General features: G+C 34.5%; 1 protein-coding gene across 2 annotated transcripts in view; it reads left to right on the forward strand.

Annotated features, from left to right (window-relative positions):
* LOC147079769 (aminopeptidase N-like) overlaps positions 1 to 25,332 on the forward strand; it is a 141,350-nt gene that overhangs the window by 19,811 nt on the left and 96,207 nt on the right. For both annotated transcript variants that reach the window (XM_085944111.1, XM_085944119.1), the window contains exon 2: positions 20,490 to 20,661. The gene's annotated coding sequence lies outside the window, so the exon portion shown is untranslated. The remainder of the gene's footprint in view (positions 1 to 20,489; positions 20,662 to 25,332) is intronic.

Consider the following 25,332-nt stretch of genomic DNA (forward strand, 5'->3'; position numbering starts at 1 on the left):
GTATAGCAACGGTTTTAGGTATTTTATTTCTTAATGTACAATCAAAAATACATTTATTGTTAACTTAACTTTTTGAATAAGTGTGATTGTAAATGTAAATGGAAACAAAACAGTCTTAAGTATTTCATTGCTTCACTCTGTAACGAAGTCGGTAGGCATAGTACAAATATATCAAAGGTGTCACGATATCAAAAAAATGTTTGACGAGTTTACTCGACAGAAGTGAAACTTGTCTTTTGTCTCCACTCTTTTTCGTTGTAAGTTTTCCTTATTCCTAAGAGGTGTATTCGTTATTATTCGCGGTACTTTTCGATCGTTGTGCGGTTGGTTTTATTATAATCAGCACATACCTAAATGCTATTTCGTGTACTTAACAATATGTATTTTTCTCACATCGTCATACATGGACCCGTGAATTGTATTGCGCATGCGTGTTTGAAAGATTTTCCGACAGTATTTAGGGGTCGTTGAGTTATTGGGATTTGTGTATGTATGCAATGCATGTTGGCCGCAATCACTGTTTTCGGTCGGATTTTGTATCGTTTTTACATTCCATTAACCATTCAGGGTATTAATTTTTTCGGATTTTGGAATCGTCCCATTTTTGAACGCATACACATTACGTTGGATGTTTTAGCAATACATTTATTTATATATATTTATAGATATATACTAGCTCTATCACCCGTCGCTGTCCGGGAGTGGAATGGTTTAATATTTGAAAATAAAATTTCTAAATTTAATACGTTGAGTGCAAAGGATTGAATTTAAAAAAGTAAAAAAAAATATAATAACAAGAGATTTTTATTTTTAGTGCATATTCAATTTATTATTTTAAGGCTTTTCTATATAATATAAATATCCAATCCATCATTCCAGGGCTTTTCGATATACAATATTTTTGTGGCTTTTTCATTTGGTGCCAAAATATGTAGATTTTTACTACTCCCCACACTTGATGCCGCTACATACAACAAATTATTGTCCGCGAGTGAAGCATTCCGATCTAATGTGGCAGCACTGTGTCGCCCGCGCCAACCTGCCGGTTAGAGATTCTAATAACACAATTATTTGCATCTAACTATGCCATTTGACCTCCGATCGAGCTGAAAAAACGCCAATATTTTTTAAATGTACACAGCGGGATTTTCAATAAAAATGGGGGTTGCAGCATTAACTTCCGCGTATCAAGGCCCTGTACGCGGCGCCATTTTCCACAAAAACCGTAAAACTGTCTCCGGGGTGCAACGGGTTAGATCTGAAATTCGAGACCCCGACCACGCACTCCGGATCGTCGACCGTCTACTGTCGAAATCCGACTGCGCATGTGGATTTGTATAAAGAAAAACCGAAGGACGGTACAAACATAGAAATATCCAAATATATTCTTCAAATTATAGTGTAGATCAGGGGGGGGCAAACTTTTTGGATGGAGGGCCAAATTCAAGAATTCAAAATGAGCGGCGGGCCGCAAGTAAAATACCATTTTTAGATATACACTATTTATTATCACGAAAAATAAACATTACAAAAAAATTAATGAGAAGAATGAAACTGTTGTACCTACATTTTTTTAAATTCAGGTGTTAATTTTGTACTTGATATCCTTAAAACTGCTTGTAAATGGGCATCGAAGATATTTGATCGTAAAGAATTTTTATTGATGTTCATGATCGAAAATGTTTGTTCACATAATATATCGGTTGATCCAAAAATAACGAACATTTTTCTTGCATAATCTTTAAGTTGGTCGAATTTGTCTGAATTAAGGGCATTGTAAAATTTGGAGATTTCTTCACGACGATGCAATTCTCTTAAATCAGTGTCACACTGCAGATCGATAATCTCAAGTTGTAGCTCTGTCGGTACACTATCAATATCTATTGAAAATGGATCGCGTACTATTGCTAAACTTGTCTCAATTTTTCGGAAGTCACTAAATCTTTGTGAAAAATCGTCATTCAGAGCTTTAATAATTTTACCATATTCTTCAAATTTATATTCTTGTATATTCACCAACTTCAAAGTTGGAAAGCGGTCCACGTTGTTATTCGATATTTGTCGAAGGAATAACTTGAGTTTTAATTGAAATCCATTGAAACTTTTTACCATATATGGGCATATATTTATTTTCCTTGCAACGCGGAGTTAAAAGTATTTAAATGTTCCACGATGTTCAACGTAGAAAATAGTGGTTACATAGTGTGAGACGAGACGCAAAAAAGACTTACTGAGATAATACATTTACGAAACAACAAATTCTTCAAATTTTAATCTATTGTCAATATTTTTTAAAAATATATAAAAAAAGTTATTCGTAATCAGAATACAATTAATGATGGCGGGCCACAAAAAAATACCCGGCGGGCCACATGCGGCCCGCGGGCCGCAGTTTGCCCACCCCTGGTGTAGATTATACACGCATATTCGGTTCAACAATAAATTTATTTAACCTACTTTATTTAATAAATTCGAATATACCAAATAAAAATCTTACATAAGAGATTACAAGGCCCCTCAACGCGTTTATGTAATATTATTTGAACAGTCTCTTTCACAAATTTTGGGAGCCGCTGATAGTGAGTTTATGCTAGGTAATTATCTTTCCTTGCTTGATTATTTAATTTACGATCAGCTGTTTGAAATGAAGATTCATTCTGCCACTGTTCGAGCTTCATTTCACTCGCCTGAAAAAGTTTGTCATTGAAATAAACGAGATGTTGTGTTTTCATTATTTTAAGTGGACCATAAATATTATTATTATCTTCCCAATATTAGATATAGAGATATTGGTACATTTGCCAGTATACGCTTAACTATTCTTCCACAAGGTTTTGTAATAATAGGCGTCCACAGTTGGACCATGGCAAACTTTTTTATTATTAAAATAAAACTGATTATAATACTGAATTCAGATCATTTAATTAGGGTCAGGCTCAGTTTCAAGCAGCGTTTCCAACTTTTTTTTTGCCAGAATTGCTGTTTTTAATAGGCATCCGTGCAGCTTGCTTACATGATTCGCACGTGGAATCTAGCACTCTTCTTCGACGCGACACTGCAAACAAATTGAAACTTCTCGTACCTATAAGTTTTGAATATTGTATTTTATTTGTTTGTGATCAATGTTGCCAACTCTCGTCGACTAAATAAAAAGGATTTCAAGTTATACACATTTATATTTTTATAAAAATCGATGTTTTTAAAAATAAATATAAAAAATATTAAAACGATGAATTAGTCAAAAATCTAAATGGTCAAAAATTGAAAACTTAATAAACTAAACTGTAATAAAAATATGACCATAATATATTTATTATAATGTAATAATAAGATATGACCCTGCAACGAATTCACATTTTATTACATTTTTGGGTACTGTTCGGTTATACCGGAGGCAGCGGAAAACGCATTTTGAAGATAGCCGATAAACTGGATTATTTGTTAGGTTAACCTAGCCAAACCTAACCTAACCTAACCTAACCTAACCTAACCCAACCTAACCGAACCTAAACTAACCCAAACTAACAAATAATCCAGTTTATCGGCTATTTTCAAAATGCGTTTTCCGCTGCCTCCGGTATAACCGAACAGTACCCATTTTTGTACAATTGTAAGTTTTCTTTGAATTAAAAAAAAATCTTTTTAATGTTTTCAGATACATATTTATTAATTATTAATACAGTTGAAATTGTAAATTATCAAAAAAAATCTCAAATTGCAAGCTTCGTATTTTTCGCCAGGTTCTATGCTGGCATGCCTCTCCCCCTTAAAAAACCTGTGTTTTAAATTTATTCGAAAACAGAAAAATACTAAATTAATTAATATAGGTACCTATATATCAAAAAAAATCTATACGTTTTCATGACAATTTTAAAGCTAAACGAATACCGTTTAGCTTTCAAATTAATAATAATAATTAAGAATGTTTAAAATAGTTTTTTTTAAATAATCTATCCACACACACCTGTAACTGTTTTTGGGAGTGTCAAGTAAAACTTAGGGTCCTTACACATGCTAGGAACGGCTCTGCTCGCAAATATTGAGATTTGTCTTTCCGTGTTATTCAAATTGTATTCATTTTACAAATATATAGTGATCATTAGAAATTATTAATTTAAGACGTTCACGGCAAATAAATATTATTAAAACAGTATTATATTAAAAATAAAATATTTCAGTAGTAAGTTATTAAACAGTGGAAAAGTGTAAATACAAAAAAATATAAATTAGATACAAGGAAATACCAGCACCGAACGAGCTAAGCAGACCCTATTTTAAGAATTTATTAAATACTTCCCACCTGTATTCTTCCTCACGCAGGTGGAATATGTCAATATCCGAAGCAATTTAATTTGAACTGAGTTAGTGCCTTCTCAATTGACATTACCAATGCCCCCCCCCCCCATGCAGGCTCGAGAACAGCGATGATTACAGAAATATAAATTGTTTACTATAAAATTATTGAAAAAATGAGTTGAACTCACAAAAAATGATAAATATATTAAGGTAGGTATGTAGTGTCTTATTATTACAATGTTTCTAACTCTTTGTGGAAATATCGAGGGCAGTAGAGGTGCATTTTAGTAAATGATTGTGTTGTTGCCTACGCGTTTTCTGGAAGTGGTTCAAAGTCCGAGGCGTTCATCTGATACTCACTGGTATATAGCCATACTAAAATTACCATTGTCCATGACAGTGCTGTACCACAATCTGGTTTGTGACCCCCACATCCTGAACCGGGCCCCCATGCTAGAATCTTTGGCGGTCCCCCTACACCTATCTCTAAGGATAAAGTCAGTGTGATGCTCTCTGCTCTAGCGTTTTACAAATAATGGTGTACGCGTTAAAATTAATTTGTATATTTAGTGTTTTTTGTTGTATATTTTAATACATCCATTTGAATTAAAGAGTTGTCGAGTGTCGGTACACAATTAATTTTTTTTATCGTACAACCATATAATTTTAAGTAATCGAAGGAAAATTAAAGCAAATGTGTGCTGTGTGTTTATTTCACTTACCTGATCGACTGGCCTCGCCGGGTCCCTCCTGAGCCCGGGCCCCCAGGCTAGAGCCCTGTCAGCCCCCCCTTGTGGCGGCCATGATCTGGTTACCAACATTCGATAGAATACAGCACAAGAGAGTGGGAAGGAAATTTAAAAAAAAATGTTATACTTAGTATTTCATTTTAATTCATTTTTCTACCCGGCACGATGGACCGATGATGCTGGTGAGTAGCTACATTGTTTTCACTTTTCAGATGTCGGTAGCGCACAATTTGGCACTAACCCCAATAGGTGAATCCTCGTTAGGGTCAGATTGCCGGCGGTATAAAAATACATACTCGGCTGCGATCAAACGATGTAACCTACATAAATAAACATAGGAATTAAACACAACGCCACTGTCACTTTCTTTCCTATACTCTGCGGCATGGAATCCGGTGGGTTCAAAAGTTTAATATTTACTATAATTATGACTTAATTTTGTGCCGGTGGCCTGTCTTATTTTCAAAAAGTGACTCAATATGAGATTACGCTTTTGTATTACCCGTGATTTTAACGTTAGTTTTTTTCTCTTAATCTAAATGTATTTTCAAATATATACCTAAGTACAATATACATCAGGGATGGCGAACCTATGGGCACGCGAGATGATTTTGCATTGCACGCGAATGTTTCATTTTGAAGAGAAAAGGAAATTACTCTTTTATATATATTTAAAAAAAAAAATTAAGTTTTAGTACTAGCTTATATAATATTTAAAAATAATGACCACTTAGCAATGTGTATTTTCTTCGGTTTTTCATATTATAATTATTTACCAATCGATGCGCGAACGGAAACGACTAAATTTAATGTATAAATGAAAAATCGCATTGTATTAAGTGCATGTGTCGGTCCTAAAAATACTCAAATCAACAAACCTTATGAAATTAATTATCGGCAGTCATTCAAATATAATAACTGCTTGTTATTTTGCCTCAAATATATTTTCTAAAAATGGAAAACCGTTCAGGGATGGAGAATATAATATAAAGAAGAGTGGTTTAAATGCTTGTATGACTAATTTGAAAAAAAGATAAAAATACAAAGAAGAAAAGATATGCCTTCGGCTAGAAATACGGTGAAAGATAGAATATTAAGAACTCAATTGTAATTTTTAAACTTTTTAAATAGAATTCTTAATCTTAAAAACATTTTTTTAGAAAACTTTTTAGAAACAGTTTCAGAATTTTGGTAGGTATCAAGTGGAATTAGTTGCACCATCTAGATATTTTATGGTGTTTGTTGTAGTTGTATAACCATGTACATATTTATTAATCCTTTTAGCCAGTTTGTTCTAAGTTAGTTAATTAAGGAAGGTTGAAGTTTTCGAGTATCGAGTTCCGATCGAAAATCTATCGCACTATGCGCAAATTGACTCACGATGCAAATTTATACGTATTGTGTGATGCAGGCATTTCGAGTCTCGTTTCGTAATTCCGACATTTACTGTCACGCGACAGTATGATAATTTCTTTGCTCTATCTAATATTCTTCTCAAACCTCATCTAAATTCTAGAATGCTTGCACGATTTTTCTCATAGGTATAATAATATTGTCTAACCATTCTAGGAGTAAGTAGGCCCTTATCATCGGGCCACTTACTCGTGGTGGCAATAAAATTCTCCTTGGTTTCAATCATATAACAATTTGTTTATTAATATTGAAGTTATTCAATCTGAAATTGAATATAAATTGAAGATTCATCAAGCACCCCTAGTACTTACTAGCTGGTTTCAATCATTAAGTAATATCATAATAATTGTTATCTGCTGTTTCTAGACTACGACCTAAGTTGTTGGTGTCATAATTTAGAGCAGCTCTGGGCAAACTACGGCCCGCCAAGTATTTCTGTGTGGTCCGCGAGCTTATATCGTATTTCTAAAAAAAAATACCTTTTCTTCAATTTAACGCCTTTTAACAAAATTTAAATATACCTACATGAATTGCACCATCGAGAAGAAATCTGAAAATTTTTTAACACTTAGATTCTGCTCGAAAAATGTTAGTTATTTTTAAATCAACCTATATAGTAAATGTGAACAAAATTTTTCAATTATTATGAATATCAATGAAAACTCTTTATGATCAAGCATCACCATTGAAAATTTAAAAGCAGTTTTAAGAATCTCAACTACAAAATTATTAGCACCTGAAATTTTAAAAATATTGAAAAATTGACGTAAAACAGTTTCATTCTTCTCATTAAATTGTTGGCCATTAGAGAATCATTGTTTTACTTTTTAAGTTGTAATTCCTTTTTCACGATAAAATATAATGTATTTCTAAAAATATATTCCTCATCCAAAACGTTTGCCAAGGCCTGATTTAAAGCATAGTTTCATATTATATCATATAGGTTTTCAAAAGGTTTCCGATTCTTAATAACGGTTCATAACGAATTTGAAATAGTAGAAGTGGATTGGTGAGGTGAGGTGAGGTGTGCGCCTATTACCGACCGGCTTATTACATCCCATCGGTTTGAAAATTTGATATCGGTTGAATCAATTTTTTCATTCTGTATATCCACATTCCAACTTATTTTTTACTTTCATATTTCACGCGGGCTATCGCTAATTATAACTAAGATAGCTACAATTATTTTATTCCACAAGAATCCGGTATGAACCGACCGTCTCTGAGTAATAATTATATGACATAAAATAGTTAAAGCACCATTTCCACTCTTGAACCGAGCGTATGCACATACATAGAACTTTTACTAGAATTAGTTGTTGGACATTCAATGAACCAATTGCGTACATGTACTCGATCCTGGAAACTCATATTCACTACCTTCATTGCCTTTGTCAATCGTAGTTATAAATTATAATAATATAATACACATCAATATATTATATTGATGTGTATGGGTTTATGTCCGGGTGTCACCCTTGTTTGTGCCCTTGGCCGTTTATTTATGTTTATTTCTATGAGCCATTGGCCAATCTAAAATCTCTCTTTTTTGCAATCCCATTATTATCAACATCGTTTATAGGTATTTGGTTTCAATCATAATTCTTGATTAACTTATAAAACTATGTATTTGCATTTTCTCATTCCAATTTAGCCCTTTCGGATTAAATATGCCTAAATCATCTTCAGATAAAATAAATAATAACCTCATGGCCAATGTAGCAAAACAAAAAATCATGGTCACTGTGTACCTACATATTTATAATAATGCGTGTACATAGTATCGAATTAGTGGCCATAATTGTCAAAATCCCAGGCGTGGCGTTAAACTTTTTTATATCAGCTATTTGAGCTTTTGGCACATATTTAATATTCCGGACGGATTCAATATTTAATAATTTATCAATCAATATTCACACCGTCGATTGATGTAAACATTTAACGTACAGATCATAGAGACATCATATCGAATGAAAATACCGAATAAAAATATTGATTAGGTACTCGATATTTGTATCATAATACCATCCTTATTAATAAATTATGATCTTTTTCCATTCCACCGTTCTCTCTTCACAATATTGAATATAAATTTCAATGATGCTCATCACCGGTATACATATCTATATTATTACAAAAATGTTATGTTTTCGTTTATAATCGTTCGGTATCTACTTATTATACTCTTTATATATAGGTACTTATTAAATTCTCTATTTCCTTTATATTTATATCGCTATTTTGGCTAAGCTTTACTATATGATGTAGATATACGTATATTTTCTCTTAAATCTATTTTTATACATATTAATTAAGTATTGATTGTTTTCCTTGATACAATAAAAAAAACTAGAATGAAAAGAAAGATATTGGGGTATCCTCTTCAAAATTGTTGGACCGAATTTTCGTTCATCGTAATCAGGGCGTCGAACCGCTATTTTTTTTTGTTTCGGTTTTCGTTTCAGTTCAAGTATGTATTACATTTTCATATAATACCTCTATCGATATAGATATTCCGGTAAAATAACGGTTGTTTCCGGTTTTCGGTTTAGCTCCGAGTATATGTTAGTGAGTGACTAAGCGCTTGTACAGCGTACGGGCGTTCCGCGGAGCGTTGAGCGGCGCGCGCAACTCAAACGTATAACCGTGAGTGAAAATGTTCGTAGACAATGTCTTTTTTTGGTTATACGTTTATACGTTTGAGTTGCGCGCGCCGCTCAACGCTCCGCGGAATGCCCGTAACCTGGACGGGGCCTTGAGTCTTAAGAGTCCAAGACCAAAGACGTAAGACGTGTTGGTCCTATGACAACTGATGTGGGGAGTAAGATCAAGTTACACATGTTCGGATAATTGCCATTTCCCTATGTACCCAGGGGTTTTTCTGACTCCAGGATTTGTATGAAAATTAGTAGACTGGAAGCCTTTTTCAGATATCTCTACTTTCATAAAATCAATCTACGTTTAGGCTACCATATATTATATGTAAGAAGATTTTCTTCAACACCAATCGTGATTCAAAAAATATTGATACTTCAAAGGATCGATACTTTTTGACATCATTAATGTTTTGTAACTTATTCAGAGACCACCTATTATTGTGTTATTAACTATTCACCATTGTTTTTATGATGTGATCTTCAAGAAATTGGTCGCGCAATATCTATTAATCTAGAATCGATTGAAACAGAGATTGATGATGATAGATGACACATGGAACATGATCATCCATCATCAACATCAGCCTGGGTCCAATCCAGTGTAAGATGAGAGCCTCTCCAAGCAAATCCCATTCCTTTCTATTATTTACGTTGCGTTGTTACCGAGGGCGCCTATTAAGCTCGGCGACGATTACGCCGTCTCGTTTTTATTTATTTTCTACTCCACGCGAGGGCACATTGTGTCGACTTCCACATTTCTCTACAGAGCAAGAGTTGACAGGCGAGTGGGTGGTCGAACGCTCTGTTCAGTAGTTCATGTTTGCGGGCGCACGTAATCAGGCCGCAGCACTATGACTATGAACCATCGCCTATGACGACAGCCGGCCGATGCAATGCTAAACGATAGCCTATACAGGGCCGGTCGGTGGGCTAACCATCGGACATTGTCGACGTACATTGATTCCCTCTTACCTCCTCGCACATCGTAAATTCCTTATTACTACAGCACCGGTACTTCCACTTCACCCCGCTTTATCTCTCTCCATATCAAGACAGTACACATGTGATTATGCGCAACTACTGAGTTCCGATGGTAGTGCATGCTATCGCTTAACTTCGTATCCAATATTGTGGTAATCTGTTCCTAATAATTAAAGATTTTCTTATTATACCTCCGAAGTTTTTTCAATAATCTTTAACCATTTTTCAATTAACTATCATCATTTTTTGAACACTACTTACCATATACCTAGCATTCTATTCGAAGTAGGTATAACCAATAACAAGCGCTACAATCGAAATTCAGTTTCGGGCCGTGGCCTGAATATGATGGCTTTGATTGGCACGTGCTTTTGCTAAACTTAACTATCTCATCGATCTTTCAGTCTTTATGCCTACATTTCGGACTTCGCATACTATTATGCACCCTGACCACATTATTCAAAACCTACTATAGTCTTTCTCATTTGTCGGGATCCCATGACCTTCCATATGACATGGATCCATCCCTCTCGGCATTCAGCGGCACGCAAGGCTTGCGACATTCTTCATTTGTTTCCCCCCAACTGAAGGAGCTCTTCCTAGTTCTTCGTCCTTCAACCTGACCCAAAATATCACAATTTTTTCCCGATTGTCATCTCCCTGCGGGCTATATGACTTGGAAATGGTGATCTCGGCCTAGCTAGGCAAACCGGGAAGAGTTTCGAATCTGGAGTTTGCTTTTTATATTATAATCGTTAATTCGTTTGGCCATCTACGAGACTCAAATTATGTTGTTTATTCTTATTCTCTGCTTGCATTTCGTAAACCTAAGATTATTTATCACTATAATATTATTTAAGATATGCATCAAATCTGTATGCACAACCAGTGGCATACCTAACGTGTAGGTTATACAATAAACTATCTTGTTATTTACACGCCTTTTCCCGTATGACATCATTTACTTTTACACATCATGTGTTTGGGATATAGAGTTTATACGACTTTATGTTAAGTAGGTACTCACTCGCCTGTCCACGTGACGCCAATGTTAGTCGTAACCTACCATTGTTTATGATTGGGTTCATAATTTTAAATATTGGTGCTACTCCTGCATAATAAATGGGTCCCCACCACAAACTTTTTTCATCGAACTCATTTTTTTTTTACTTATGAGGTAAATAAATTAATAAACGTCTTACTACTATTAAAATGTTGTAGTATATTATAGTACTGTCTACATTCCTGCATTGTTTTTCGTTTGCTAGAGGAACGCATCGCAGTGCATACGAGCGTGCGCATTGTCTGCTTCAAACCAGTTCCAAAATAGCCATTTTTCGTAATGAAAGTGCTAGCGCAAAGGTTTTTATTCAACATCACGTCAGTGTTGTGTTGCCGACGGAATTATTTCGCTATAAATATATGATAGTATTATACTTAAAATTTACGCCAAAAACGCTATAATTTTGACGATTCAAAACGAAACGTTAAAGTATTAAATATTAAATTCTTAAAGTAGCAAAATGTTATTTTTTTTACATCTTATATTGAAATCAGCATTATAAAAATATGATGTCACTGGTTTCCGTGATAATTTCAAAACTATTTGACGTACACTTGGTGCATGCCCGCTTTCCACATGTAGCATGCGCAAAAGTAGTATGTTGAAACCAGAATTAAAAAGTTGAAGCGAACTGGAAGACGGAGTAACTTAGGATTTGTGTAATGTTGCCCGGTAACTATTTATGTTCACATTGACGAGAAATAGTTCAGTTATCGTCACACCCATTTTCCGTGCATGATTAGACCGATCCCACTACACAATTTTTACAAAAAAAAACCCCAAAAAAATTGTCCAGAATGTAATTTTAAACGAATATAATATCAACGAAACCATTTGCAATATTTTATTTTATTTTTGTTCCTTTTCGCGTACATACGATTTGCTATTTATAGTCACGACAAAGGCTACCGCGATGTATGATTCCCGATAATAATTTAGGGTTTAGAGCTGTAGTCCGTATAGCACATAGGTAATGTGAAAATGTGGTTGCCTGCCCTAAAGCTACATCGATGTTGACGCGAAAATTTTCTCCACCTTGCTTTCTGATGCGTATGGTTTGGCAAGATTATCCTGGCTGGACCTGCTAAACCGGAACAGTGGGCAACCATAGAGTACGTACATCGATCCGGCGAATTTTGGTTGGGCTGCGTACACATGGCGTGTGGAGATGGGGAAACTCGAATCATTGCCCTGTGGTCTTCACTGCCCAATGAGTATCTCAGTTAAAACTAAGCAATATTTAAGTTTTCCGTCAACCAAATCCGCACGTGCATCATCGGCGTCACACTCGTGCCTATTTTTGTACAATACATTATTTATTAATTATTATTTTCAAAAGCTTCTAATTTCAATTGCGCAGGTGTTTTTTTCCCTCAAGCATATTGGAGTTCGAGGGTTACCGAAATATTGAAATGTATAGTAGGTACCATGGCCCCCACATCCTGAAGCGGGCCCCCAGGCTAGGATATTTGGCTGGACCCCCACCTATCGCTAAAGATAAAGGCAGTGTGACGCTCTACAGTAGCGTTTTACAAATTGTATCTATATGCGGCAAAATTAATGTGTATTTAATGTTTTTTTGTAAGTATATTCTAATTTAATATATCTATGTATTTGAATTATGGAGTTGTCGAGTAATCGATACACAATTAAAAATTGTATCGTATAACCACATAATTTTAAATAATAACATTATTGAAGAAAAATAACGCCGCAGACGACTTTTTTACTATTAGAGAGGATTTGTGTTGTGTGTTTATATCACTTATCTGTTCGACTCGCCACGCCGGGCCCTTCCTGAGCCCAGGCCCCCAGGCTAGAGCCCTGTTACCCCCTCTTTGTGGGGGCCATGGTAGGTTCAGATAACAAACAGCACGGAAATCACTTTTATAATAATTATTTTATTATATATTTTGAAACATAAAATCACTGTGTGCCCATCTTTAAATCCCTCACGTAGCATAGTTGAAAAACCACTGGTGTATGTGAAAAGTCGAATTGCTTTTATTCGTTGGCTATATTTGTTGGTTATTTTGTTCATTGCCAATGGAAACAGAATAATAATATACATATAGACACATATTTATATGTTATATATTAATGTTTGTATAAAGTTTTATGTTAACGAAATTAGCATAATCCGGTTGGCCCTCGGACTTATACTCCTACGAGTTTCAAACTCTTTTTTCGTGAAAACTTACATAAGAAATAAAATAAAGTCACGTCCGCGAAAATACACTATCAGTGATGATAATATATAAAGAATTTCACGCTACTCTACAAAAATTTTGCAATAATAACCACATAAATTATGAGTCGCCTGACAGCCGTGTTTAAAACTTTGCACTAAATTATAATCCATCACGCGAAACATGAGCTATTCAATTTTGTTTTATCAGTTTCAACACGCTTCGGTAAATTTTTATTTTCTTACTGTATGAAGTGTGCCTGTTGAAGGTTGGTATGCTGTGGCAGGTAACAAATAAAGTCCTAGGGCAGTGGTAGCGAACCTATGACACGCGCGCTACTGGTGTCACGCGAGATGATTTTGCATGTCACGCGATTATAATTATAATAAATGACAGATCGCATTGTATAAAAAAAGCAGGCTAGTATTATGTGCTCTACAAGAATAAGTAGTACGTTTAATGGAAACATATAGCATAGGTCGGTTCTTAAACTTTATGCGTCACATATAATATTACCTTATCACACTAACCTCATCAGGCGGCGGAGGATGTCGTGCCACGAACCTCTAATTTTGATCGATTTACTGTGCTTGCGACCACTGTAGCGAGAGAATGCCTATTGTGGTCGGAGCAATTCTCGTGTCAATTTGTGCGATAAGAACCATACTAATTAATACATTAACAAACAACTTAATTATATCCACGAAAAATGACTGCACCAAATAAGAATCAAAATATGGTGGACCGAAATATATGGCGTAATAGAATAAAGTGATACTTCAAGCTTCAAGCAAGAACATCATCATTTTTTAATAGAATTTAAAAAAACTATTTTCTCATGAAAAACTGCTCGGCACGTCAGACAGTTGAAAAATAATATTTAGGAAATTTTGGCACGCGTACATAAAAAGGTTCGCCAACCCTGGCCTATAGTCTGTCTTCTATAAGCTGGCGTGCGGTTTCCCCCCATTCAGCACTGCTTTCCCTCTCGTTCCCTCCCATTGAAAACTGACAACAGTCGAACGCGATGGACGCCGTCTTATAGAATACAGATTCTAGTATGAAATCTTTGCCTCTGCCTACCATGTTCAGAAAAACGAAACAATAATGCGGTCGGTCGATAGAGCGCGTGCGTATGGCGAGCCGTAAAAAATGCCTGGCAGCCGATGACCGCGTATTCGTACCTGTACGTACATATACAATCGACGAACAGCATCATTGTTTCGTTTTTACTGTACGTACTTACGTACATACTTTAAAAGAATGTTTTTATACAGTTTTATAATAAATACTGCTTCTATTTCAGTTCAAATATTCATTATTATAATAATTACCTACCTAACACCTACGGTAGCCGCGCGGCTTAAGCGTTGGACTATCACGCCGTGGGTCTCAGGTTCGAATCCTGGGTCTGGCAAGTACACATATTGTTTTTCAATTTGTGTGTGAGTCAGGGTATGGACCTAATAGGTTGAGCAAATGGCTGACATCCATTTCTCGTAAAAAACAAAATCTGTTAATATAAACCTCTACTCTGTGGAGGCCCATATGATCCTATTAGGATCGGACATGGTCGAAAAAAAAATTAACATAATCTATTTTATCATACGGAGTGCGTCATCGCTTCATTTTTATCGCTCTATTCATGTCTAATTATTGCCGTTTTTATGATGTCGCCAGTTGTCAACTCCAGTGTGTACACCGATAAAGTTGTATTTTTCGAAGTACCTAATCATTTTATTATTAACAGTGGATTTTTTTAATAAATCTAGTGCATCTTTAAAAATTAATTAAAAGACAGTTTCTTCACAAGTCATCATTCACCTTTCATTCATGGTGGTATGGATGGGATCGAAAAAGACGACGAACGCATATGGATTCTACAATCATCCTTGCTGCTTACTTACATGTGGGTCTTGCGCTAATTTTTGATGATATATCAATGTTAAATGTCGCTATATACAATGTACTTATATGATTTTTTTAACCTAAGTAAGCTCAGTTAGTGGGTTTTGTCATAAATTTATAATCTATGAATATCATAAATAAAATGATCGATAAACAACGTCATCAGATTAGTGACTAAAAACTTAAGATTACGGCCTACGGGTAGGTTTATTTTAGTTTAGTAACTGTTTTTCTCCATTCATTATAAATATTATAATAACTCGGAGAAGTGTCTGAGTATCTTTAAAAAAATATAAATTGTTTTCTGTCGTCACCAACAGCTAGGTAGGTAATGCGAGTTTGTGAGTAGCAATCTATTGTATCATTGGTTTTATTATAATATTGTATGATGTTATAATACAGTCCTATATTTTCCCGTGATTATAAAAAGTTAATTTATATAACAATACGTTCCTAAATGTTATATTGTAATGATTTTGTATCTATATTAGTACCTATGTATGGTTTTTGGTACAAGTTAGTTTACAGGAAGTCAGGCGGAAACAGTGCCAATGTTCATAGGCTATTTCGGAAAAAAATCATGAATTCAAGAATGATAACCTAACCACCTAACAAATTATCGAGTATATCGGCTATTTTAAAAAAATGTTTGCCGCTGGCTTCCACTAAACACTAGACAGGCAAGTACCTACCTACCGTTTATTTTATATAAACATGTAAACCGAGGTGAACATTCAAGATGCATGAAAATGTCTAAAAATTGACAAGTTTTGCGTTTATGCGTTTTTACTAGTTATTTATACAATTCTCTCCCACCCCCCCCCCCCCCGGCACGAGTGCACGGAAATCTTTAGTAGGTATATTTTCTAGAAACTCGAGAAACCCCTACCCCAGTACTTCTCAAACTGGGGGGCGTGGATCTTCTGCCAGGGAGCCGTGAAATATTTAGAAAAAACAAAAATCATTACGTGATCCACTGGACGATACCTGATAGTCAAAATCTCGAAGTCGAATTGTTCCACGATCACATTACTTTTATCCGATATGGATAAGAATTGTAGAACTTAGTAATGAACTTCGCCTCTTTCTTCGCGACAATAAATCAGATCTTTCTTCCAACGCTAGTGATGAAAAATGGATGTGTTTTGGTTCAAATTATTTTGTTTTCGGATTAGTAAATGAATTGAATCTTTCTTTTCAGGGAAAAGAAGATATCAATATTTTAATTCTGAATATTAAACTTCAAGCTTTCTAAAAAACTTTCTATGTGGTCAAAAGGTTTTAATTAAGGATGCACCGACATGTTTTCATACTTGAATGATTTTCTTACCACCAATGGAATTATCACTATTATCACTATCATTCAATTAAAAGTGTTATATGTACTTGTTCACATTGTCGAATCACAACGATTTTTCAACATATATTTCCCAAACTTAAATGAGTACCAAAAGTACAATTTGCATAAGAACACCATTTGCTAAATCCTTAAAATATGATCATATTACGTGGGCATCTCACGATGAATTAATTGGTTGATATTAGATCAGATAATTTTCTTGAAGTCGAATTTAACGTAGTAAGTTTTGCAGAATTTTGAATAAGGTGACAGCAAGAATATCCGTCGATCGCAAAAGCAGCATTGTTAATCATAATTACCTTTGCGATAACATACCCACTTATGCAAAACAGCATTTTCATCATTACTGGCAATAAAAAATAAACACAGGTCGGCCGTGTCTTTAAACGGAGATTTTGGAGCAAACCCTGCGAATTAGCATTTCAAACATTGTACCGGATATTGATTTATTAATAAGTAAACAGCACGTTTATGTATCAAGATTTGAGGCTATATTTATGTAAGTATTATTTATGAATAAAATTATATACCTATCAATAACCCGGGGAAGACGGTTTAACGATAGATATCCTCAAAAAAGCAGGAAAGGATGCAAATGAAGTACTTGCACAATTGTTCACAGCCTGCATATGCAAAGAGGATGTCCCAGAGGTATGGAAAAATGCCAGCATTGTCATTATTCACAAAAAAGGTGACAGAGAAGACCTAGCAAATTATCGTCCAATAAGTCTACTCCCTATTCTCTACAAGACGTTCACAAAAATTCTCTCAAACCGTCTGCAAAATGTACTAGACGAGAACCAACCGAGAGAACAAGCCGGATTTAGAGGAGGATACAGCACTATGGACCATATCCAAGTCGTCAGAGAAATCATAGAGCGGTACCAGGAATACAAACTGCCACTATGCATGGGTTTTATAGACTATGAGAAGGCGTTTGATTCGATAAAGAAATGTTCAATACTCGACGCACTCAGAAAACAAGGAATCCCTGGACGCTATATAAATATTTTCAATAATATATACAGTAGCGCAACAGCATCTGTAAATCTCCATAAACCATCGCGCAGATTTCCTATCAGCAAAGGAGTCCGACAAGGTGATACAATCTCACCTAAACTATTTACAGCTACCCTTGAAGACTTATTCAGGCAACTTGACTGGAATGACAAAGGGATCCCCATAAATGGAGAATACCTGAGTCATCTGCGCTTTGCCGATGACATAGTAATTTTCTCGCAAGACTCAGAAGACCTCCAAAGCAGAATGCAGGAACTCGCTGAAGTAAGCAACAAAGTAGGTTTGAAAATAAATGTAACAAAGACGAAAGTCATGTTCAACTGCTTTGCAGGCCAAAAAGAGATCCTCATCAATGGCACTCAGCTCGAACAGGTGAAAAGCTACATCTATCTGGGACAACAAGTATCTATAGATGGATGTATATTTGATGAAATTGTTCGCAGAGTAAAGCTAGGCTGGAGTGCTTTTGGCCGCCTGAATAATGTCTTCAAAAGTGACCTTCCACTGTGCCTAAAGCGCAAAGTGTTCAACCAGTGTGTGCTTCCCGTGATGACATATGCGTGTGAAACATGGGCCCTAAGTAAAAGAGAGATCCAGAAACTTAGAGTAGCACAACGTGGTATGGAGAGGTGCATGCTGGGCATAACGCGAAAGGACAAAAAGAGGAATGAGTGGATAAGGAAGCAGACAAGGGTTTGCGATGTAATAAAGTTTATTAAAAGCCTTAAATGGAGATGGGCTGGACACATAGCTCGAAGAAGAGACAATCGTTGGACAAATCTAGTCATCCAGTGGTATCCAAGAAGTACAAAACGTCCACAAGGTAGACCTAGAGGCCGCTGGATCGATGAAATGATAAAGTTCTGCGGAAGTACGTGGCAACGCAATGCACAGGACCGAGAGAAGTGGAAGCAACTTGAAGAGGCCTTCATCCAGCAGTGGATAGATTCAGGCTGATGATGATGATGATGATGACCTATCAATAAATAAATAAATTTTGTGAATGTTGAGTCGGTAAAGACAAAGACTGATCGAACAGAAAAACTGATATCTTACAAGCAAATTAATCTTGAACTGGCTTCATTATTGAAAAATATGTGACAGTTAAACTTTTTTCGATCTTATACCAAATTTGTTTTAAGTTGTAGCTTTTGCGAATTATTAGTGAAGAATAATTAGAATTAAGTAGTGGGAATCCCTATTGGGAATCACCGCATTAAACTTATGCGCAACGCGGTCCAATTGAATGTATATCTACTATTATTATTAGTTTAGTTAACTAGTTAAGTATAGTTTGGGTAAGGAGATTCTTGAAAAATATAGGTCAGTGGAATAAAATGTCAAAAAATGCGACGACAGTGACACACCCAACTGCTACCATGCTAATTAAAACCAGAATAAATTAATAACTGTGTAGTATATATAACTCGATGACCAATGATTTAATCTATGTAAAATTATACATAACGTTAATGCCGATATAAACTTACGTTTATAATAGTTTTATTATGTGCATCTTGTACTTACGTCATTTTGAATTTGTATTGACTACAATCTACACACGTACATTAATAGTATCGAGTGGGTGGGTAGTCAGAAGGTAACTAGTAACTACGGTCATAATATTATGTACAGTTACATTTATAAATGAGTGGGTACTAGGGTTTGCAATCCCGGGATCTCGTTCAATTTCTTAATATGTAATCCCGGGATTGGCAATACTGGAATCATGGATTCATTAAAGATATAAATTTTATAAAACTGATTGTTTCTAAATGTTAAATACATTATAATCTAGTAATAATTTGATCAAGTGTCATTTATTATAATAAATGATTCAATTATTAATAACAGGTTTTTTTCTCTTTTTATATTATATAATTTTAGATATTACTTGTTAACAAAATAATAACGTTTGTAGCTTGTTTAAAGTTTTCCGAAAGTTTAAATTCAGCACGAACGTACATATTTATTTTCGCGGGATTAAATATCTTTATAACTTGGTGCCTATCTAGATCTACCTACATCTACTCAAACGTATTCTTTTTTTTAAAACTCTCTCTCTCTCTCTCTCTCACTCTCTTAATAATACTTTAATCACAAATTCTAATTCGTAAGCAGCAGTAGATACGTGTTGCATCAGTAGGACATTCTGTGAACATACCTAATGTTTTTTTTTTGTTTAATAAAATGTGTGTTTCGATTTACATCAGTCTTTTTGTGATCCAAGCAATGAATGGCACCTTAATTCGTTCCCAGGAACCTCTCGGAATCTTATAATAGACGTACAATTAGTAATATGACCGTATGGTATTAGGGTCTGGACCTCCCCCCAGAAACGGAAAAAATACAAATTGGACACTATTATTTATTAATTACGATGAAACAAATCGGTTAATTAATAAATATTATCATTTCGGTATCGACTAGGTGTGTTTTTGATAGTATTGTATAATTTTCGTGCGATCGTTTGCAGTGGTCAATTAATTGACCAAATAAGCCCGTCGATGCAACCATAAGGTCACACCCTTCCGCGACCCCTGCCTGCCCTCTGACCCAGAAGCATTCGCCATAAAAATGTCACGTTGAATCTGTTTATTTGGGCAGACGTTTAGGCAGTCTGGTGAGGAATTTAAAAGTTTTTATTCTTAGCAGACCCTGTTTACATTACGAACACGGACCACCAAAGACCTCTCATCTGACATTTTGTGTGCATAACTTTATTTTATTGTCGTTCAGTGGTCAATCATTTTCATTATAAATAAAATTGAATACATCAATAAGTTTCACCTCCTGTTATCTCTAATTTAGCTTATTACTTGGTGTGAAGTAACAATGTTATGATTTTTTCAGTGTGTTGCTGGAGGAAGGTGTGTCTCAGGAGCCATCACCCAAGACGTGGTAGCTCTTGATCGTGTTGATATTTTCGTAAAATCTCAGCAGCCCGTGGACTCGAACTGGGAAACAATCATACCGCCTAGTACTCGGCACTAGCCACTACCCTACGGCGGCGACAGCTGACAAGGTAATAATATAATATATTAAGGTGCATTGGGGTAATTCCGAATATGGGTATATTCCGAAAGTTCAAAAATTCTACCAATCGAAGCGATATTTTCCTGTTGGCAACATTTAGTCTAGAAGCCATGTTCATTGTGATCGCCTCGTAAGTCGTCGCTAGTCGCTAGTGTCAACAATGCGTGCATACCATCAAGTTTTTTCGGAGAAGTGTATTTCGCGCCATTTTTGCTGATTCGTAATTACCCCAACTTACATATCTCGGAATTCTGGTAAGTTATTTGAATAAGTGATTGCTTTTACGATAGATTATCGTTTTTTACGAATTGGTTAGAGAACACAACGTCCTAGCTGTGTTTTTAATTTTTTTTCGGAAATACCCCTTTGGGGTTATTCCGATATATATTCATTCCGCAATAGCCCACTTAACTTTTTCATAGTAATTGGCAGTGATTCTCAATCTGTAAAGAAACTAAAATTATATCTAATTTAGATGTACATAATATACTTAATTAAATTAATATTAAAGTAAGTAAATTTAGCGTCGTCCTAATAAGAAGCTATCGCACGCCCTATTATAATCTTGGGTAAGTGCGGTAACGCCAGCCTCCACTTAACAGCATAACTAGTGTATCCGACATCATGAGCGAATATAGCAATGCTGATATTATAGATAATCTTGATTTTGAAGAATTGATGGATGAATACTCTGAAGATGATAGAAAAATATACAAGGAAGAACCAAGGTCACAAAAAAAAACAAAAGATGTGAAATACGGTGAAAGTTTAACTGACGAAAAGATACTCACCAACAACGATTCAAATTCTCTCTGTACTAAGAGTAAAGGTGTTCGCAAAAAAAGTAAAGGTAAAGAAAATCAAACGAATAAAACAGACAAAAAAACGAAGAAAAAAGACAAATTGAAAGAGATGACAAAGACAACGTTGATGTTTTTATAAAAGGAAAAAATATGACAACTAGAGAAGACTCAAAAGAAAAAGACAAAGATGAACAACTGCTACTAAAACTGAAAAATAAAGATATAGTATACAAAACTCAAGAAAAGGACCCTGCCATGAAGGAAAATTACAAATTAAATGATTCAGTGCTTGTCAGATATTCAATCAGAAAAAATGAAGGTACTATATTGGGTTCAAAGAAGAAATAATAAAACATGAGGAAACATACTTCTCTATCAGCTTCTTAAAAAACTATTGAGACCACAGCAGCAGCTAACCTTTATTACGATCAAAAGAAAAGATAGTGACAACGTTCCAGAGTCATTAATAGTGAAGAGGATAGATATACAAAAAAAAGTGCTGATGAAAAAGAATATTACTTATGTAATGATAAAGATAGAATTTATTTTGACTGATTGCGTACCAAACTAATAGATCATTATTATGTATATGTGAGGCTTTCAGACCATGTCTTAAGCAATTCTGTTATATTTTTTAACAGTGTAGCCCGCATTTTAGTGTTAAGTTTGCTAGAAGGAATAAATTATAAGTTTATGCCATAAAAGTAGATGAAAATGATTAAAAAGACAAGTTCCGACTTTGATTTAACATTTTTAATGTTGACTAATTTAATTGTATGGGTATGAAGAAACTTTATTTTGCTATGCAAAAAGCAGTAAGTAAACAAAAGATATCTTTTTAAAAAATATTGTTCTATCAAGGTAGTCAAATTATCATTATAAAAATTATCACTTTCTTTGATTTTCCTCGTCTTTATTTTATTGATTTAAGGTGGTAGGTACTTGTGTCATATTGGGATATTTTTTCTCATTATTTGTCACCGGTGGGAACAAAACTGGTAGTAACAACCGGGAATAAACCTGCTCTGCTCCATCCCGTTCCACAATCCCTTAAATCCTAAGTTCTTAACTGAAATGTTGAGAACCACTATCTTTTTTTGGGGTAATTCCGAACTAATAGTATCAAAAGTTAAGGATTATGGATACTATTAACAAAATTGATGATATTTTGTGTTAGGAGTAATTACGGTCGAAAAAGAAAGGTAAACCTTCGGTCAAAGTGCAATAAAATCAACTTTTGAATAATTTCGGAATTACCCCAAGATAGTTCGTAATTTCCCCAATGCCAAAAAAAATGACTCAATATTTCAAATTCTCAATTTAAAGAAACCAACTATATATTCAAGAATCTAATATATATTTATCATACATCTTTTCTTTAAGTACACAGAGGTAAAACAATAATGGCAGTAAATATAAAACACTTTGAATAATTTACCGAAATATATAACCTCTAGTCATCTCATAGAAATTTCTGTCGGAATTACCCCAATGCACCTTATATTATAGGTATTGTAGGATTCAAAAACCACTGCCTTTTAAATATTTACCTTTCTCAACGAAACAATTTGCAAATCCAACCCAAACATACAATATAGAGATATCGTAAAATAACTATATTCACCGAAGTTGGTTGTTGGCTATTCTCCGAATTCCCAATAAGAGAATATATTTTTTCAAGTTAGTCGCATTTTGTGTGTCTTAGTGTAGTGTTCGAGAGTGAGGGCAGTGTTAGGACATTATTTAGCGATAAATAAAATGCGAAATATGTACTTAAATAATTACAGATTATTTACATTTTAAAATGTTTTCCACGAATCAACACATATCGAAAAAATATGTTCAAATAAAAAATGAATATATTTTACTCATGTTATTTTTCAGATGGGTGCTTTGATTTTTTTCCTAAGTTAGGTAGTCAATTCATTGTGTCCTGCAGATATATCTCTTTACGTCATCCATTAGGTTTTGCTAATTTCGGTATGTATCATCACGTCTTGCATCTTTTATAATAAATGACATCAAAGTTCCACAGAGAATAAAATTGAAAAATAAACGCTTTTAACGCTTGTCTTACTTACGAGCTTTCGTCTCTTATTTAGTAAATTGTTATTCATCGTAATTTTTATCAAATTATCTTGGATGTGAAAGATTGTTTGGTTCTTGTCTATTCAGTGAAAGCCAGCGGCAAATACATTTAAAAAATAGCCGAATACATACTGTATTATCTATTAGGTTGGGTTAGGTTAGGTTAGGTTATCATTCTTGAATTCATGAATTTTGCCGAAATTCGATATGAAAATTGCCGCTTTTCCCGCCTGTCTTCCACTAAGTAGACTTGTAACGATGTTTGTAATGTCTAAGTTTAAATGTATTTTTCGTTTTCGATCGGTTTATAAAATTGGTGAAGTGTTCTGTCGCTGAATGCCCCTAGCAGAACTTACTATTCACTTCGCCTAAAGTTAGATTGGAGAAATATGAATGTTGGTTTAGTTTAGTTGGATTAAGCAAATGACAACGACAGTTAGGTATGTGACGATGTGGAAAATGTATGACACTTTGATAAATGATGGCATGTCAGCTTTGTCAGCACTTTTAACTAAGTGAAATAAATTATTTCAAATTGCAAATAATTCATTTATCGGATGACAATTCAATTTAAGTAAGAATAATTTTATTCACAGGTCACACCGTTGGAGCAAAGTTCAAACATTTTGACCAACTAGGTGTAGTAAATCACGGTTTTTATTAATTTGTTTTTATTAAACATATTTTTTCATGACCTGGATTAGGTAGTTGTGTCCAATGCTAACTTATTTATGAACGATACCCCGCTATTGGTACGACAATCTTTTCAAATGTCTACGTATTTTTTACATGGTAAACGATTCTGTCAGTATAATATATACATATCCCGTTCCCGTAGAATGCATAATATTACTGAGCTTGGTCTCATTTCCTACATATACCTACCTATATCATCATGATTCATGATGGCACGATAGCACCAGCGTTGCCAATAGCGTTTTTCTTGCCAGATCTGGCATTTTTCGATAGGCAATTTAATCTTCCGTGCAAAAAATGCCATCTAGCTTATGGCGTTTTTTGTGCCTTCAGCAGTTTTAAATGTGCCGAAAATAAGCAAGATATTTAGTTTATTTATTCATATATTTAATGACGGTAGCTCGGTACTTAATAAATAAAACAACCCAATGAAACAAATGAATATGAACATTATTGGCGTTATAGTGATACAATGGTACGTATCAGTTATTATAATATAATGTGTGCTTTGGCATGTATGTGGCTTCGGATTGACGATTATCGGGGTTTCTATTCTTTCTGGTATTACCTAATTATTATATACTTATTGTAGGTTGTTGGATTAACTAATCATTTTTTGTCAATTTTGAAATGCGTTTCTGGGAAAATGTGATGTGATTTTTTGCACTTTTTTCGATAGGCAAAAAAGGTACATATTCATTTTATTTTCACAAAATCCAGTTTTTTTTCCTGCCAAATAGCTTGTTTTCGTACTCCATCTTATATCATACTCCAGCATATTTTTATCAACGACAGTAGTTGGCAACACTGGATAGCACAACTACAGTCATTTTTCAACGTTTTTTTTTTTTTGCAGAATTGCTAAAGTTTTTCAAATTCGCGTTATTGTTTTTTGAAACTCGCCGGCTTAAATACTTGTTTTTAATAAATTCTCCATTTTCATTTATTAATAATATAACCCTTCTCGAAGACATTTCAACATAGCCCATTATTAAAACATGAAACTACCTAGATTCCATTAATTAATAACACTACTTTTAAATAATTCTATAGAGTGTATACAGCTATTATTT

This window comes from Rhyacophila brunnea, unplaced genomic scaffold (assembly GCF_057557595.1).
Source record: "Rhyacophila brunnea isolate RB1 unplaced genomic scaffold, BYU_Rbru_1.0 scaffold_1, whole genome shotgun sequence".
Taxonomy (NCBI): domain Eukaryota; kingdom Metazoa; phylum Arthropoda; class Insecta; order Trichoptera; family Rhyacophilidae; genus Rhyacophila; species Rhyacophila brunnea.